This window comes from Phodopus roborovskii, unplaced genomic scaffold (genome assembly GCF_943737965.1).
Source record: "Phodopus roborovskii unplaced genomic scaffold, PHOROB, whole genome shotgun sequence".
Taxonomy (NCBI): Eukaryota; Metazoa; Chordata; class Mammalia; order Rodentia; family Cricetidae; genus Phodopus; species Phodopus roborovskii.
In genome coordinates, this window is record NW_026126611.1 from 1,170,344 (window position 1) to 1,188,723 (window position 18,380).

The window sequence follows — 18,380 nt, forward strand, 5'->3', positions numbered from 1 at the left end:
TTTCCTAGAGTGAGACTGGCCATTGGATGACTTTGTTCAGGCAATGAATGTCACTATGTTATCACGCCTGCGAGGGCTGTTCCGCTCTTTTACGTCACAGAGCCCTCCTTAGAACAGATGAAGTATGTCACAGAGTCCTCCTTGAAATAGATAAAGTTACCCACGGCCATTCCCGTTTCCTGGAGACCCTTGTACTTTCTTTCCTCTGTGTTAGAAATTATCTCATAAAATCTCCACTGACGGTTGTTTTGAGCTCATGGACCACTTAGAAGTCTCCGCCCAGTTCCAAAATACTCTCACATCGTACTCTGATGCTCTTCCAAATTTTCCAGTACTGGTGAGACCACCGAGCATCGTTTAGTATGGACTGGGAGGGACCACTGAGATGACCTTTCAAGAGGAAAAAAAAAAATCCTTTCCAATTCCCTTCCTCTATGTTCACCCAACAACCCTACAGAGCACACACTTCTTCCGCTGACAGAAACACATGCATCACAGAAAGATGGGGATGCTAAAAAAAAAATTAAAATTAAAAAAAAAAAAAAAGCTTGTGCTATGTAGAGAGACCACCTGAGAAGCAGAAGAGAGATTTCCCCAGAGTTTACGCCAACCTCGGAGTGCCCATCACTACAACAAACGTAATTGCCCTGATGACAAGCTTACCTGTGCCCAAAGGCTGTGCCACCGAGGCCTGGAGATAACACCCATGCTGTTTGCAAAGCTGAAAGTATGTCAGACATTTCCTTGTGAGTAAAATGTAACTGGAAAGCCTCATTTTGACATGTTCAGGGCCGGTGCAGAGTTCAGGGTGAGCCATCAGCTACACATGGAACACCAGGTGAGGCAGGGCTCCAGGGCCGCCGCATTTCTGGGTTTGGCTGCCTTTCATGCCTCCACTTGCTGAGTGAACCGTTGATACAACTTTTAAATGGAACACGATTTTATTTTTCCCCCGTTGATGGTTTCCCTGGCGCTCCAACTGTAGTTAAATGGATACAGCAGAAGATCCAACAGATGGAAATGCTCCTTCATAAGAATGATTATTTGTTATTCATAAACTCTAATTTCCATTAATTAATCATCTTGGTGTCGCTCAAAAGAGTGCTGTCACCAAATAGGAGCCATTTTTCCTTTAATGGCTAAGAGGAAAGCTTGGGTTTAACCTCTGTTACTTCTGCTTCTTCCCCCGTTCGACCCAGCTTCCCCGGACTCCTACGCTGAGCGCACTCAGGGACTGTTCGCTGAATTTCGGTTTTCCTGCAAGTTTCAACAGGTCTGTAAGATTACACTGGAAACTGTCTCCACGGTGGGGTTCAGGATCCTCAGAAGGCGCATTGGGCCAAGGGCCCGGTACCTGCTCTAGACTGTCCCTCATGGAGCACACACAGAGGTATCTGGGCCCTAGGCCTTTGGCACGGGGCCTTGCCAGCCAGAGCTGTCTGTGCCAGCCACTCCTTCTGCATGGGCCCTGGCTTGGTTTTGAACTGACCTCACTTTCTCCTGCCTGAAAAACTGCGGTGCTGGGCAAAGCATGACCCATGTCTGAAGCACTCACTCCTCTTGGGTCCTTTCTACTTCAGACATGTTCTGTGCTGAGTCCTTCCTTCCGGAACCTTCTTACACTTCTCCTGTGGGACCCCGAGGCTCCCCAGGGCACCTGTGACAGACCCCTGTCCTGTGGCTCTGAACAGAAACCACCATTGCCCATGTACATTGGCTTTCCTCCCTCTGCACTCAGCCAAGGGCACTTCCCTTCCTCTTGGTAGACCCTGGACCCCGGAGCAGCCTGACACAGCACCACTTTCAAATGTTTACTGAATGAAAGGAAGAAGGAGGGGGAGGAAGGGCAGAATTAGGCTCTCGGGGTTAATCGCCATTTCCGACACACACGCTAACAGGACGCCTCCGGGGCAGCAGCGTGTCACCCTTTAGACATCCTGAACCTTTGCAAGCCCGAGCCCGAGCCACATCATCTGCCTATTCAGAGCCCAGCCACCTCCACACCCAAAAGGGCACAGCCAGCATTTTCCTCTTTTGAAGGAAGTGTTCACAATCAGCAAAGCAAACATTAAGGGGAAAAAAGAGAAAAGGATGATACAGAAAGGCTTCAGGGCCATGTGGTTAGGAGGCGATGGTAGCACTCACCCTGTCTATGTCATGAGTGGTAGACTAAGTCCGCAAGGACTGCCTGCCAACTAATACCCTGAATCTGCCTGAATGCAATGTGGTGCTGGGCCGGTGGGCAGCTAAGCCCTCTGGACCCCAGCAGGCACAGGTCGACCCAACGGGAGCTAGGCTGGACCCATGCAGTGAGACCCCCAGCTCATTCCTAGACAAAGCAAGTCTGTCTTCAAGCCCTGAGTGTCATATTGGCTCACCCTCTGTTAGTACCTTGGCCCTACTCACAAAGCTAGCTATCTCTCACAGAGAACTGGACTTCTCCAGGGTCAGGGAGACTTACTGGAGCATTCCCTCACATCTTCTGTGAGCTTTTCCCCATATGTGATTTATCTCTCAACGGGAGTGGGCACCTTCAAGGATGTCTTGTTCAACCTCAAAAAATGCTGGGTCCCTTGAGCCACTGCCTCGAGGCCACACACTGACTGAATTGAGTAAGAAACAATGAGTCTGGGCTCTGGGGCACACAGTAGCCTCACCCAGAGGTTATGTCTCACCCCTGGACCAGAAGGAGAAGCACTTAATCCATAGTTTCTTGCATTCTTTAATAAGATTTATTGAATGGGAAAACAGAACTAATAACAAAAATTCCCAGTATTGACACAAAACCCCTCAATGCAAATACCGGCGACAGCCCCATGTTCCCAATAGAAAGGCCCACCACAGACTTACACCTTCAGCAGAGACTCCCGCTAGAACTTTGATCACCCAAGAGGAAACCAATTAACCCATAGCCTCTAAAATAGAAACTCCTGGTATACAGTCTGCATGCCAACACGTACCTGTATTCTTCCTCAGAGGGCATCTTAGTTACTTTACTATTGCTGCAATAAAATACCATGACCAAGGTAACATTAAGCAAGACAGTGTTTAATTAAGCATATGGTTTCGGAGGGCTAGAGTCCAGTCAGCCTTTCAATAGCTCTGGCCTTACCTGGGACAGTTGCAAGTGCCTGGATCTGGCAAGAGACAGCTCTTTAAGTCTCCAGATCGTCCAATAGCAAGTGTTTGCCCTAAAAATACTTACTGTAAATCCTGAATTCTGCAGCAAGAAGCACTTGTCATTTGATCCTTATCCTACAAACCCCTGTCATTACCCACGGATGCCCTCTCAAGGACAGCAGCAATCAGTATGGAGATCGGAAGAAGGTTTACTGGTGGGTTTGCTTCCGGTGGGCAAAAGCTGCATTCTACCCGAGGCTGTCTGCCCGCTGAAAAACCAGAGCAACCATTACAGTCTCAATCCAAGACTAAAGGCCACAAAGTCAAGTTAAGAACCATACTGGGGTAGGGGGTTCCAGAGACCAGACAACCTGGAATCTGATAAGGGAAAGGGGAAAAGGTTGCTCTAGTCCTGGAGAGAGAATCAAGTCTCCGGCCTCTGCCTTTTCTTTCCATCCCAGTCCCAGATCCATCGGGCAGAGCCACCCACACTGAAGGCAGATCCCGTGGTCAAGTCAGTGAAGTGTTAGCCCACCTGGCTTCCCAGCAGCAGCAGCAGAAGGCTGTGTCAGTGCCAACCCCAGCACTGAGGGTGATTAACCAAGCGACTGACGATAACCAGTGCTCTGTCACCTGCCTGGGTATCCCAGACCCCAATTCCACCACCACAGACCAGAAGAAACCACTCCCATTGCCCTTCACTCCCTAACAAGGAATACCTGGCGCTTCCCAGTCATCCCTCACAGGCGCCTGCTCCTGGCTACATCGGAAGATGCTTTGGGCAAAGGCTCCTGCATGGGCCTGAGCATCGGGGAGCCCAAAGCAGGTTAATTCTTGCCATTTCCCCCCTGATCGTGGCTTGCAACACTATAGGCCTACACTGAACATCTGGGAGAGGGTGCCAGATGTCCTTCCTTGCCCTACCTTTTCTTTGTGGCCCTGAACATGGGTGGCCAATGCCTTCTGGGCTGTGCTGGACAAGAGCGTAGACCATGCCATCTGCTCCTAGGGATATCTGGAGGCCTCCTGTGTAGTGGTCTCAGCACTCTTGGTAGTTTGAGGTCCGAGCCCTGCCACACACATGCTGGGAACATGTGTTATATTTGCAACAGGGCCCGTGGCTGTCACAGCAGGGCGCGTGGAGAGAGGCGGCCCCCAGTGTCAATAGTGGGGGAGTATATTTCCTTCCTCCTGTTCTGCCCCTTAGTGTACATTTCAGAGGTGGGAAAACCATGAGCCTGCTAAGCCCTCACACACACTTTGCCGGAAGCTGCTGTCCTGACGCCCTGACCCTGGACGGTGCAGGTACTCTTCCCACCTCCCTCCCCACCGGTGTGCCCGACTCCAAGGGTGCAGGGAATCAAGTCTACAACTCCCTGAAGTTTGAAAAGCCCACCAGGAAATGGCTGTGGGTCAAAGTCACCTCAGGCACATTGGGTCCCCTGTGACGGCACATGGCCAGTGGTAGCACCTTGGTGAGCACCGTCAGCAGCTCCCCTCAGCGTATGGTCTGGTCTCAGAGCTGCCTCTTCTGATTCTCCTTGCTGAAGCCATGGAGATCCACGTTATAAAATTAAAGGCATCCACTCACTGAAGCCAACACAAGAGAGAAATTTATACAAATCTCACAGGGTAATTATTGTGAGGAATATGGGCCTGGGGGGGGGTGGGGAGTGGGGGGTGGCTGGGTTGTTCTACCTTAACCTTCAGATGCATGGCTCTCTAGAGCTGACAGTGGGCAGAGTGTGTGTAGAGTGCGACTCTGACCTCAGAGAGCAGTGAGCCTCAGAGATGGATGGGGAAGGGGCAAAGCCAAGACTCAGCTGTAGACCTAGAGTAGAATCTTCATTCGTCAGTGATCTCTGCAAATTGTGCCTCCTTGAGGATCAGGGTGCAAAGTCTCTGTCATGGGCCTCTTCCTCAGCCTGGGGGAGCTAGACCCTCTTCAGGACACAGGTCTGGGGCCTTGCCCGTGGGAGCAATGAACTGTCGCGCACCAGGCATTATTGATGTCATTGAGATTTGCCTGGGTTGTGACCCTGGACTAAGCCATCATTTCTAGGGTGTGATCTGAGGTGGGAATGATGTGGCTGGCGCCTGAAATAATGAGAGTCTGAGGACAGGCAAGACAGAGAAACAATGGAGATTATTCTGAGGTTTGCTGGATGCCAGGATATATGCTGGAAGCTGGGAAGTCTGGTTTCTCTCAAGCTTGAACAACCCTAAGGGAAGTGTTCTTGCATAGTGGGCAGCTTGTGTCCATGGCATCACCCTGGTGGAGCCCCAGGTGTAGTTCAGTACTGGTCCTTGCCACCCAGGTTCTCAAGTGCAGGTAGTTTTCATTCACCCATCACCTCCGTGACTCCAAAAGACCTATTTTCACCTTCTGGTCTGGAGTGTTGCATGGTCTGGCTATAATTCTCTTGGTTGCCTTGCCATTGTTCTTGGTTTGGGATGGCGGGGGGCTGGTGGCGGTTGTGATTTTGTGTACCTGTTCTGTTTTCCACCTGCTACCAGTATGACTAATTAATGGCTAAAACCACAACCCTCCAGGGTCGATCTGTGTGGAGCCAATTCATCCTGATGACAGGACTCTAGGAAGAACCACTTGTCCATAGAAATGAACTCCTAAGAAGGCCTGGTTCAGGGTGGAAGAGATGAGTCCTGGCAAGCCTGGTGACAGCCATATCCACTTGCTCAGTGCTCAGCGCCTGCATGGGGCGTGGACTTGCAGGTATCAGCCCTAGAGGAGGAACAGGGCAGGCTCCTCATACAGCCACTTATTGCTTGCTGTCAGGGGTGTGTAATGGCTGCCTGCTCATGACAGAGCCCTAGGCAGGTGGTTGTCAATGTGTAGGGCTCAAGTCTTTGCACACTGAGGCACCCAGGGGCTGTGCCCCAGAGCAGCCGTTAATCACATGCTGTAGCTCCTAAAAAGCCCTGAACAACAAAACCTCATTAACCAGTAAGGGCGTCTCTGTTCCCACAGAGGAGGGGCTGGGGAGTCTGGTGGGGCCTTCCCTTCAGTTTACACACTTAGGCCAAACAGAGACGAGGCCACGCCCACCCAAGCTCTACTGGTTGGATTCTCTGAGTTAATCCAGGACAAAGTACCAAGGACAGCACCAGCCAAACCACGGGGGTCTTGGAACTTTGATGTTCCCACATACTGTGTCCTGGAGAAGAAAAAGGTAACAGAACTTAGTGTCACGAGTAGCAACCACTGCCCTGGGGTCAGAGGACAGCAGACTGTGGCCAGCATAGACCAGGAAAGGGTTTTATAGCAAGCCAGTATGCTGCAGACCCTGGGGTTCTCTTAAGAAATCATGTAGCAGGTTTGCATCTGCTTACAAGCAAGTTGTTCTCATTCAGATGACAGAAATGCTAAAACCTCCAGTGTTTGCAAAACTCTGTGTCCTCACCCCCCACACACACACAGTATACTTAATCACCTGCATGCCCTTGGAAACAAATGCTAGCATATTCTAGTTACTCCAGGTTGCTGAGGAATCATGGGGTATGCCCAAATAATCTGCTAGGAGCCATAGCCAGGGAAGTGCCCAGTTACCACCTATCCAGTGGCATCATCTCTAGAATACAAGGAATGGGACAGGCTAATGCTCAAACCTCTGCACCCCGAGACTCCATGGAGGTCCCTTGCAAAGACTCTGCTGCGTATGTGCATCATATCCTTGGTAGGTATGTACAAGGTGGATCCAGCAGTGGATGCTCTGGGATCCCTGTGTATATATGTCTCTCTCTGAGCGATCTCACTGACCCAACACTGTGGCCCCCTCTGGCTTACACTACCCAAAGCTGCCCCATCTCTCCTGCCCCGCCCTTCCCCGCCCCGTCCCGCCCTGCCCCTCAGGCGTAATGTAAACCAGCAGCATTTCTCCTGCAACTTTGTGTCTCCTTGAAGATCATCACCTGTGTCTACTTCACTTTCTGGTGCGGAGAACACCTGGTCCCCATCTGCTGGAAACCAAGCCTTTAGCACAAACCTTGGGGAATATTTTATGTTCAATCCATAGCATTTTCTTTCAGAATTCTCATATTCGGACTCACTTAGAGAAGAAACTACAATGAGGCCCCGGTGACAGGGGCATACATTTAATTCCTATTGCACATCCCTTATCTACCTACGATGATAAATGATTTGCACTCATGGGAGAGTTCTCTCACAGCAGCGTGTCTCCATGTTGCCTCAGAGTGAAGACAGCTCACAGCTGTCCCAGGGTTATCTGGGAACTCACTAAGGCAAGCCTCCTGAAGTAGTTAGCTGTGTATAAGGACTCAGGCATTACGCTGGCCTGCCCCTGTCACCTGGCAGAATGCACTCAGGCAGTGCCCTGGTCAGCCCAGGGTTCCATGGTTTCCTAGTCTGCACACAGGTGCAAAGGACCCTTTAAAAGACCCCGCCCACTTACGTTCTGCTTTCCTTCTCTCTTTCCCGCTGTTCCCCTGGGGCAGACAGGACTTTTCCTGTCTCCCTCTTCTCTTCTGCCCCCTCTCGCTGTGTCTCTTTACCTCTTTTCTCTCCCCCCCCCCCTTCTAATAAAACTTCTTGCTTAAGCTCTGTCTTCCTGGCAAGTTTGTAGCCTCCGCCTTGGTCAATCTCACCCTCCATGGAATCCCCACAGGGTCCCCCTCAAGCTTTATCATAACACTGTGGTCAGCGAGCACCCTTCGCTTCTTGCTCTGGTGTTGGAGCTAAGTGTGGAAGAGATATTTATTTGGTCCCTCGTATCTTTTAAAGACTATCAGAAGGCACATTAGGCCTTTCTTAGCATCTCCATTGGGAGGGCAAACAGCCACATAGATAGCCCAAAGCTGCCTGCCTCTGCCTGGTGAGCAAAGGGGAAAGGCAGCTGAAATACCTGGACCCAGAGGCTGACCCAAGTCCATAGTTAGCCCTCAGGAGCTTCACCAAAATCCAAGGCTGCTTAGGGTCCTTACATGGATGATGAGGTATTTGCATAGAACCTGCTGCAACCCGGGAATCGCCTCCAAATGGCAGTTGCAGCTGTACTGGATAGGCAATAATGCCAAAGAAAAATCTGTATGTGTTCAGTGCAGATAACTTCTTCCTAAGTATTTAACCCACAACTGGTTGATTGTACAGCGGTGGAAAGACTCTGATATGGAGGTCCTGTGGCGATATTTTGTGATCTAACACATAAAGCTTGCTCAAAGGTCAGAGGCAGAGCTAAGACACTAGTTATACATAGAGGCCAGGAAGTGTGGGGCTCACACTTTTAGTCTCAGCACTTGGGATCACATGCCCTTAATCCCAGCACTAGGAAGGTGGAAACAGGAAGGGATATGGCTGGGCAGAGAGGCAGGAGGAGATATGAGCTCATGGCAATCACTGTGAGGATTCATAGGGGCAGGATCTACCCCCTTTCCCCCCCACCTTCCATCCCCCCCACCCCCGTTAGTCTGAAGATTCAGTAGAGGTAAAAGGTCTCTGTAATGGCTGTCTCCTTCTCTGATCTTTCAGTATTAACCCACCAGAGTGTCTGCATGCACTGGATTTGTATTAGGAAAATAGCATACACCTTATGATCCTATAAATAGGCGCATAGCTAAATATTGCCAAGGGCTAAAGATACAGGAATGGAGGAGGCTTGAGAAGCCTTGAGGGATGGAGGGAAAGATCCCTGCTGAGTTGACCTGTATGGAGAGGCCTCAGAGGTGAGGGGAGCATGCACACCATGCCTTGTCAGGAAAGTATAGCCTTGAGAAAGGGGCAGTGTGTGCAGAGATGGATAGCAAGAGGAGCAGACCCTCTGAGGAGCTTGCATGTCATCCCAAGTAGAAGTGTCACGAAAGGGAGGCTCTATGGACCATGGCCCCAGCTCTGAGAACTGACAAGAGCTGGAGAGGGGGGTGGGGACAGGGTGTGACTGCCCTTTCCTCAGAGGATGTGGGGACACATCCAGCTCAGAGAAAAGGTTGAAGTCACAGGGCTGCAGAAGCTGTGTGGTGTATCTTGGAGGTAGAACTGACAGGACAGATGTCAGGGATGAGGCGGGGCTGACAGAAAGATAAAACCAGAGAAGATAGGCCTCATCTGACTCCCAGGGTCATGGCTTAAAAAAAAAAAAAAAAAAAAAAAAAATTGGGTGCAAGCGATTGCCACCTATAGAGCTAGGAAGGACTCATGCACAAATAATCTCATCCAACCCTCACAAAAACAGTGTGAGGCGTATCTAAATGCAGAGTTCTGGAATGCAAGGAATCTGCCCCAAATGCAGCACAACAGGTGGATTGTGGAGCCCAGACCCTGGTTCCAGCTCTGCTCAGTTCCGCAGACTGTGATGTTTCCTGCCCGAAAGCTCTTTTTGTTCCTTATGAGACAGAGACCTATTCATCCACCAGTGTCTCTGGGTACCAGTGAAGCTGCCCAGGCTCCACATTCCCACGAATTCACAGATTTTGAACAGCCACAGCCAGCTCACATTCGCTGCTAAGTGCCAGAGGCTGCAGGCTGAGGGGTGGGAAGGTGGGTTGAATTCAGGCTTCAGGAGGTCCCTATGCAGAGAAATGTCCCACTTTCTGTACAGATGCTTGTAAGTGTCAACCACTGTTGAGCCACACTCTCTTCCTGGGTATGCAGGGCAACAGGGGGATTTTAAGTCTGTGTCACTACCCCAGAGCTGCTAAGACAGGAGCTGAGCAAGGTCCACACTCTTCTCAGCCATGGGCTTTTTCCGCTCGCCTCAGCCTGAGTGATGAGGAAGAGCCCTCCAAAGCCCTCGCCCACCTCAGATCACTCTAGAAGGAGACATTTTCCTGAGAGGTGTTTGAATTACATCTGAAAGTGTTTACCTTAGTGATTTAATCTTTCCTGGGAGCTGGCATACTGCTCTCTGCTTGATACCTTTGGATTCTAGTTTAAAAACGTGTTCATGCTTCAGCGGATAGCCAGTGGCACTTAGGGTAGATGCCAGCCCCCACTCAAGATGCAGCAGGTGGGAGACAGGAAGGCTTGCTCACCCCTTCGCAGTCACTAGCCATTTTTAGCACTGCGAAGAATGGGAGTGAACTTCACATGACGAGATCTCTGGGAATCACTTAAGGCGGTTCCCAAGGGCAGTAGAAGCATTGTATGATAAGAAACCACAGGCCCGATTTTAGTGCAGGATCTGGAACAAGGTCTTTGAACAGGGGTGTCATGAGACGTGAAGGCCAGCCTCTCCCTCACCGCTCACTCTGAAGCCCTTTGCAACCAGGCTCTGGCAGGGTTCAGAGGCTGCTGTCCATGGTGACAACTCACTATTCACAAGGCCCTCTCAGAACGATCCAGCTTCCCTGGAGAGGATTGTGCCTACACACAGGCACAGTGCTAATTCTCTTTTCCTCCCACGTAGCTCCAGGGAAAGCAGACAGCTGTGCCCGCGCCCATCTCTGCGTTCCAAGCCTCAGACCTCTGACGGGGATCCCAGAGCACCTACTGCAAGCTCTGCCCCCAACCATCCTCTTCTCTCCATTTCCCTGTTCACTGTGGGCTCCTCCACACCCAGGATCTCCTACGCTCAGAGACAAAGCTTCCTACTGCCCAAACCTCTCCACTCTCTAGCCCCGTACACACGCATCACGTGGACATGCGTCTAACTAAACAGAAAGTTTCTTCCCGCTCCCACTCTGTAGAATAGTGTAACCAAGCAAAGGCGTCCAGACTCCCCTCTTCTCCTGCTCACGGGGATCCCTGTTTCTGCATCTAGACCCAAAGGCTGGGGTGTAATACTGGAAGTGTGGATTTTCACCCGACGACTAGTGCACACACCCACAGCATCTCAACATGCCTCCTCGGTGCAGGAGCTAACTAACATAGCAGCTGGGAGCATGGTGTGTGAGAGAAAAGGGGAGTTCTGAGGGTACCACTAGAATAAAAATGAAAACCTCAATCTAATTTAACATAACAGAAGACATGACCCCCCACCACACACACACACACACACACACACACACACACACACACACACACACATCCTGCGACTGTTTGTTGAAAAGATATTCTTTATCACAAACATTGGAGGGAAGGAGAGATGGTATAAGCATCTCCCTCCTTAACTCTCTGGTTCAGAGCCCTGCTTATCACTGGAACAAGCCAGAGAGTGGGCACTGAAGCGGCTGGCCCCGAGCGCTTCTTGGGACAACTAGGGGAACATTTGCGAGACAGGTAAGTGGTGTCTCTCCAAAGGAATCCCCTTTTTGAGATAGGATGAGGCTGTGGTCTCCTACCAGTCCGATGGGCCCTGGCACAGCGAAGAAGGAGAGAAAGGCACAAGAAGTTGGTTCCTAGGGTAAGTGACATCTCACAATTGCTAGTGGCAAGGGTCAGGCGTTGGCATTTACAGTCCTGTCAAGACGCGACCCTTGCCCTGCCCCTGCCAGGTCTCCCGTGAACATTGTCTACAGAAGCTCTGAAAATTGAGGATAAAACCCGAGGGTTTGGGTGACGGCTCAGATTTCTAAGTAAAATGGTGTGTGTGGGGGATCCACAGAGTTGGCACCCTCCTGTAGAGATGTGTGAAGAAAGATGGAGATGGGCCTCCTTAGCATACGGAGATTGAACTTAATACAGGAAGGACAGAAATGAGCTTCCTCGAGGTTTGGGGGACAGGCCAGTGTTGGGAAGAACAGAGATGGACCTCATCGACTTGCTCATATGTAGGTAACATTACTGTCTCTTTCAGAGTACTGATTTTCATTTATTTATTTATTTTTGACTCACTGGTCCAGTTTGCAGACCCAACCACTTGTGGGAGACTTCTCTACTAAAATGATTATCCCTCACAACTTCATTTCTCGGTCCCCTGGCTCTTAGAAAGAGTCACCCAGGGCTATGACTAGAACACCCTCAGTCATAAGAGCTCCAAGAGGCTCTTTTGGGTGTGGGCTGGGTGGGTACTCCGTAGGAAGTCTGCTAGATCAGCTGTGTCCGTCCATGTCCACGCCTGCAGGACATCCACAGGAACTTGGCTGTCATTTCTGTTTGGGCATCTGTGACTCTTGGCTTCCTGCTGCGTAAGAGGCCCCAAGACTCAATATTTCCACCCTAGGTCAACCTTCCTTCATGAATGAGTCATTTTTTTTTTAAACACCAATTTGTTCAAGAAAGTCGCCATTCTTTCTGTCTTCTTACAAGGTGTTGTTCTGACACGTGGCAGTAAGGGCAAAGGGTAAGGCTAGAGGTTAAATGAAATCTAGGGACTTATTTGGCCTCAGGGAGGCCCATCTGAAATGCTACGGTGGGTCTGCTGTATCCAGTATCATTATGCAGACATAGGAGCTCCTCCTAACTTACGTGCTTGAGACGACAACCTCCAGAGTCTGATAGGAGCCCGTCTTAACCACTACCTTGGAAAGGCAAATTATGGAGAGACTTCTGTATATACTTTCATTTTATGTGCATTGGAGGTTTTGCCTGCATGTGTGTGTGTGTATCTGTGTGAGAGTTTCTGGTCTTAGAGCTACAGACAGCTGTTAACTGCCATGTGGATGCTGGGACTTGAACCCTGGTCCTTTGGGAAAGCAGTCAGTGCCTTTAAGCCGAGGCTTCTCCTTACAAATATGGAATCACCCTCACACTCACAAGTGAGGCATCCCTTGGGAGGTTAAACACAGGGTCCACCTCACACCTTGCCTCAGGTGGCTCCTCTAGGAGCTTCCAGCTCTGTGTGTTCTAGCTCTCAGCCTCATGACACTGTTGTAATCACAGTTGGGAAAGGAAGGTTCAGGAATATGACATGTCTCTGGCCGTCTGGGTTCCTGCTGTAGTTTCCTTACCCATCGGCACTCCCTTCACCACAAGGATTGTGTTGGGAACCACCCTTTGTCTTGGGACCACTCCGTCTTCTCCCTCACAGTGTCATGCTGCAGCTGTGAGGTGAGGATTGAGTCCTCCACACATACTTCGCAGCCCATCTCTTCCCTCTGGCATTACACAAGGATTTCAGAAGAGTGTCTGGAGAGAGAAACCACATTCTCGGCACCTTGAAGAATCTTCTAGAACTGCACGTCAACCCCTCACCCTGTGTTTCTCTTTGCATCTAAATGAATGGTCAGTGTTGAGTATCTGAACTCCTGCCCTCAACCACACCTGCTTCCTGTTGGGGTTTCCATCACTCGTTGCTTGGTAGGCTCAGCTCGGGGAGCTTTGTGTTGCTTCAGGGGGTCCTTGTAGGACAGCTCCGAGAATCAGGAGCTTGTACACTTCCTCCCATGACTCACCCTGGCTGGAAGACACAGATGAGGTGACCTGGCCCCCTTATACATGTCCTCAGAGGCTCATTACTTCCCTCCCGGGGGACCTAAGCAGCACTCCTGTGAGCGGTGGAGAGCGGTTTTCCACTCCTCACGACGCAGCGAGTGTGTTAGTAACTGCTATCTTAGATTGACTGAGCCCACAGATAAAGCTATTAATTATTTGTAAACTAGCATAAGTTAACTGTAACTGAATTTCTTGTCATGGTTAATTATTTCTCCACATTTCCTGATTACCACCTGGCTCTGTTTTCGTGTGTTTCCTAAATGAATTCTTGTCCTTCGGATGTGTGATAGCAGACTTTCTACTGTGCCTACTGCTAAAACCATTCATTTTGAGTTCAAAAGCACATCCACATCTGAAAAGCCATCCATCTCAGGCTTTTCAGAACCCTATTTGCAGTGGCCACTCAACAATTCTGGCCAAATTGATTTAAACCTTTGACTGAACTCTGCTAATAGCATTTTAGGACAGGCACAAGACATCGCCAATTAGCTTCCGAGAAACGTCTGGCCTTTCAGCAGATGCTCCCCGGGGTCCTTGGAAAGCCCCAAGGGGTGGAGAGCTGGCTTGTGGGGGATGGACCAGCAGAGGATGCCTCTGGACTTCTCATGTTAACGCTAGGTGTCCCCTTCTTTTGTAACCCCCTGGCAGTGGCCCATTCCAGGAATGTCCAATGGTGAGCTGGGGATGGTCTAAGGGTCAGGTTCCAGAAGCTACACCCCAGCTTTTCCCTCAAGATCAAAGGGTAGATAAAATGATAGACATGGAGACTCATTATGTGTCGCTGTCCTCAAAGTGACTGGTTCCTGTTGGCATGACTCCCTTTGTCTGTGTGGAGCTACACCTTGGCCTTCCACCCCTGAGCCTCCCGTGCAGTGGATAACCCTGGACCCTAAGGCTGATCCAGGCTGTAGGACATGTGAGGCTTAGGCTCCCAGAAGGTGTCCCCTGTCTGCCTCTCAGCTTTCCCCCTGCAGGGAGAAGGAGCCAATGGAGCTTCCTAGCTCTGCATGCCCCGGCCCCCAGCTTCTGCATTCAAGGCCTTCAGGAGAAACCATCTTCCCGGCTTTAGTCTTGCCGTTTCTTTTGGATCCCTTCCTGTCCCATACTTGTCTGGACTCCAAGGCCTTCACAGCCTGAGGGCAGCCAGAGACGAGGTTTATTATTCACCCCAGACTGCAACTCATTAGACATGACCAAATAGTGTAATCAAGCCCAGCATTAATGTTTAGCAAAGCTCCAGCCAGCACAGAGCAGAGCTCGGGGGTGGGGGGGCAGAGGAAGCCAGCGGCAAAGGCTGGGAGGGAGGAAAGGGGTAATGAAGGAGGTGAGGGGTGAGGACCTGCCGATACCAGGACGCAGACTGGAAAGTCAATCTCAAGGCCCCTCCCTCTTCCGTGGTGACAATTCCCCTTTGCATCTGCCCCACGAGCTCTTTGCCATCAGTTGGTCCATTTACTCAACACTGAGCATCAGAGGAACCTCTTTCGGGTAGCGCCCAGGGCAGCAGGTAACAGCTCGGCATCTTCCGTCTTTAGCCACTAGGCTGGCACACCTTTATTTCACCCACTCAAGGTTTCTTTCGTCCGCAGGGGAGCACACCGCCACCGCCATCAGCAGCAGGCTGAAGCTTGGCCCAGAAACGTATTTTTTTAAAGGATAACAACTTGCTGAGGTGAGACTTACACACCCCCGAAATTAGCCTTACTGAAGAACATAATCGCAGTGAAAAGGCCCCACATCTGTCCAGATCTGGAATGTTCCCCTCACTGGAAGTGACCCTGAGTTTTTCTAGTGCTTTCTCCCCCCTCCTACCCTTCCAGTCCTGTGAGCACTGATGCCCACATCTCTATCGACGGGCCTCCTGGGGACACATCAGTCTGGTGTGACCCCTTTCACGGAGCCTGATGTCTGCTGTAACACACACACACACACACACACACTCAGGCTCTGCTGGTTCAGAGCTGTTGTCAGTCTTGCGTGTATAGGCCTTCTGTTCATTTTCCATTCATCCACTGAGGAACATTTGGGTATCCCCAGTTTGGCTTCTGTGGACAATGCTGAGCGTGTAAGTAAGTACACATCGTTGTTTGAATTTCAGTTTTCTGTCCTAGGAGTGAAATTGCTGAATCATGTGGAGGGTCTAGTTTCTGCGTTTAGGTTTGGGAACCCCTGTGCTGTTTGTTTTACATTCCCACCAGCTGATCACGAAGGGTCCGCATTTCTCCACTTCGTTGTCTGTACTTCTTACTTCCTGCTTCCTTCCTCCTTTTAGTTATGGCTTCCCTCCGGCAGCATGATTAACCAGAGGCCTTCTTAAATCTATTACGCTCGCTTTTCAATGTAAAGACAGAAATGTAAAGAAGTGTAAGGAAAAAAAAAAAATCTTTACACACGATGGAGAAACCATCACCACCAACATCAGTCTATGTAAGAATGGTCAGAATAAAGAACGTGTACTGATACTTAAATTCCAAGCACTACTTACAAAAAAGTTCCTTTCAGGAAATCCTCCAACTCAGACAAAAATCTGGGGTCTTCCTCTATCACCACATTCCACCAAACAGGAAACAAACAACTTTTGACTCTCCCCCCCCCAAAGTGAGGGGTCACGATGAACCAGATGAGGCTGTGGGTAATACTGTGGCCTCCAGAGAATCTGGCTTTTAAACATGTATATCTGTAAAGCTTCCAGCCACTTTAGAAGTCCATGCTATTGAGTTACAGAGATTTTTTTTCCCCTTGCAAGACTCCTCCTTAGAGTGGGTCCCTATAACACAAAAAAATGAAAGGATTCAGGGACAGATATTGGGGTTCAAATTTCGAGCTGAAGGTCAGAAAAGCAAAGTAGCAGACCACCAGCTCTTACTACTACCTCAGGTTGAATGGGCTGACCCTGCTGCCTCTCCTCAGCGTGGCTGAAGAATGAATGCCCCTGTCTTATATTCCTCTCTAGTGCTGGGATTAAAGGCGTGAGCTCTGTTACTCTTGTAGACTGGTTCAATCTCATGTATCCCTGGGTGGCCTTGAACTCAGAGAGAGATTTGTCTACCTCTTAATCCTTAAAGGTGTGTACCACCACCTGTTAGCTTCTGACTTCTGGGATTAAATGTGTTTGCCTAGCTTGTATGGTTTGTGGCCGACTTTGCTTCCTGAATCCTCAGGCAAGCTTTAACAAATCATAAATAAGATATCACTACAGGTCCCTCCCTTGCTAACTGGTTCCTCACTGTTTGGCAAGTTTCTCTCCCTACTCCACTTTCTTGGTGTTACATGGCATTCCTTCTCAAATGCGTTTCACAGTCAGTGTGTTTGCTCCTGAGGTTACTTGCAGGAGATGTCCGCTGTTGCTTCTAGAACACTGAGTCCGTGGTGGGCTCTCCCAGGGGACAGACAGGTGCTTATATTGCCTGCTTTAGAATCTACCTCTTGAGTGTGGCCATTAGGAGGACTGTCATTCTCCAATTCTGTTCTCGTTTTCTATATATAGGGCAGACAGACGCCTCACACAGTGTGGGACCCACACACTCAACCATGATGCCTCATACAGAGTGGGATCCACATGCTCAGCCATGTCCTCATAAGTCTACATGACCGAACAAAACTCCCACACCTCTTCTGTGGAACGGGACCACTGGATTGCACCCATACCTCAGCAACATGGGCACACTTCTGACACTTCTCAAACTCGCTCGTGTGGGCAACTTTTCTTCAGTTTCGAAAAGCATAAATTAACATTTGCCTTAGCACGTGCACGCTCCGTTGTAGAAATTCCAGCCTATAAACATTGTTGGATTAACAATCCAAGTGTCACTCAAAGAGGATTTTTAACAGATTTATTAAAGTGTAATTTTAAATGCCACGAAACTCACCCATTTCCCTTGTAGAATTTTATGATTTTAGCAATTCTTGCAGAGTTGCATAATCATTGCCATAATTTAACTGTAGAACTTTTCACTATCTCTGAAAAGAAACCTGCTCTCTTCCTCAATACTCCCATTTTTCCCTCCTCCCTGCAGCTCCAGGCGACCCCTGATCTAAGTGGTGTCTCTGTCATCTATTGTAGAAGAGGAAATACAGCTCTTGCTCACTGGCTCATTAGATGTCAAGAAGATTGCCAAAATTGCCATTTCTACCCCTTGGCTCTTGGGCTCTTGACTCCTTGACTATCTTATTTATATTAGAAGCTGATACAGCATGCATGCAACCTTCTAGCCTTTTCACACAGGTCACTCACAGCCAGATGGCCAAAGAAGATTTAGATGGAATGAATACTTGTGCGTGAGTAGCATTTCTGTCAACAGCATGGACTCCGGGTTGCCAGACATTGACCTGTCTCTACCTACAGATACCGGTCATCTGTGGTACTATCTGGTAGCAGCTATAGAGACCCTGATGGTGGAATAATGGTCCCTGAGGAGGGACAGTGCCAGCGATGGATCGGTGGCCCAGCAAGTGGAAGTATATTTCTCAGCTGAGAGAAAACGCCATGACCTGAGACCCTGTGACCATTGTAGGAGGATGTCAAGTCAGAGGTCAGAGAGGAACTGTGGATGGTCTCTATATTCATATTCCTAAACTTTAGGTGGTTTGGGAAATTCTACTGAATTGATAAACAAAACTTTCTACAACTTATGTCATTTGCTAAGAAGTTCTGTGGAATTTAAACGTCACCTGCCAGGTTATCTTGAGTGCAAAGATCTAACCTGAACCTAAAGATTGTCCCCAAATTAATTTTGAGGAAACCCAAATGAAGGAAAGTTACAGAGACACTGAAGGTGAGCTAGTAGCTCAGATGAACTCCTATAAACAATAAAAGGTTTAAATTCCTCAAGGTGTATGTAATTCACATAAGAATTCACTGAGTTTCATGGGCACTACTCCAAGATTTGACAATGATATATTATTATATGAATACATAACCAATCATACATACATCTATTTAAGTATAGATTTATAGTCATGAAGATACCGCCACCGT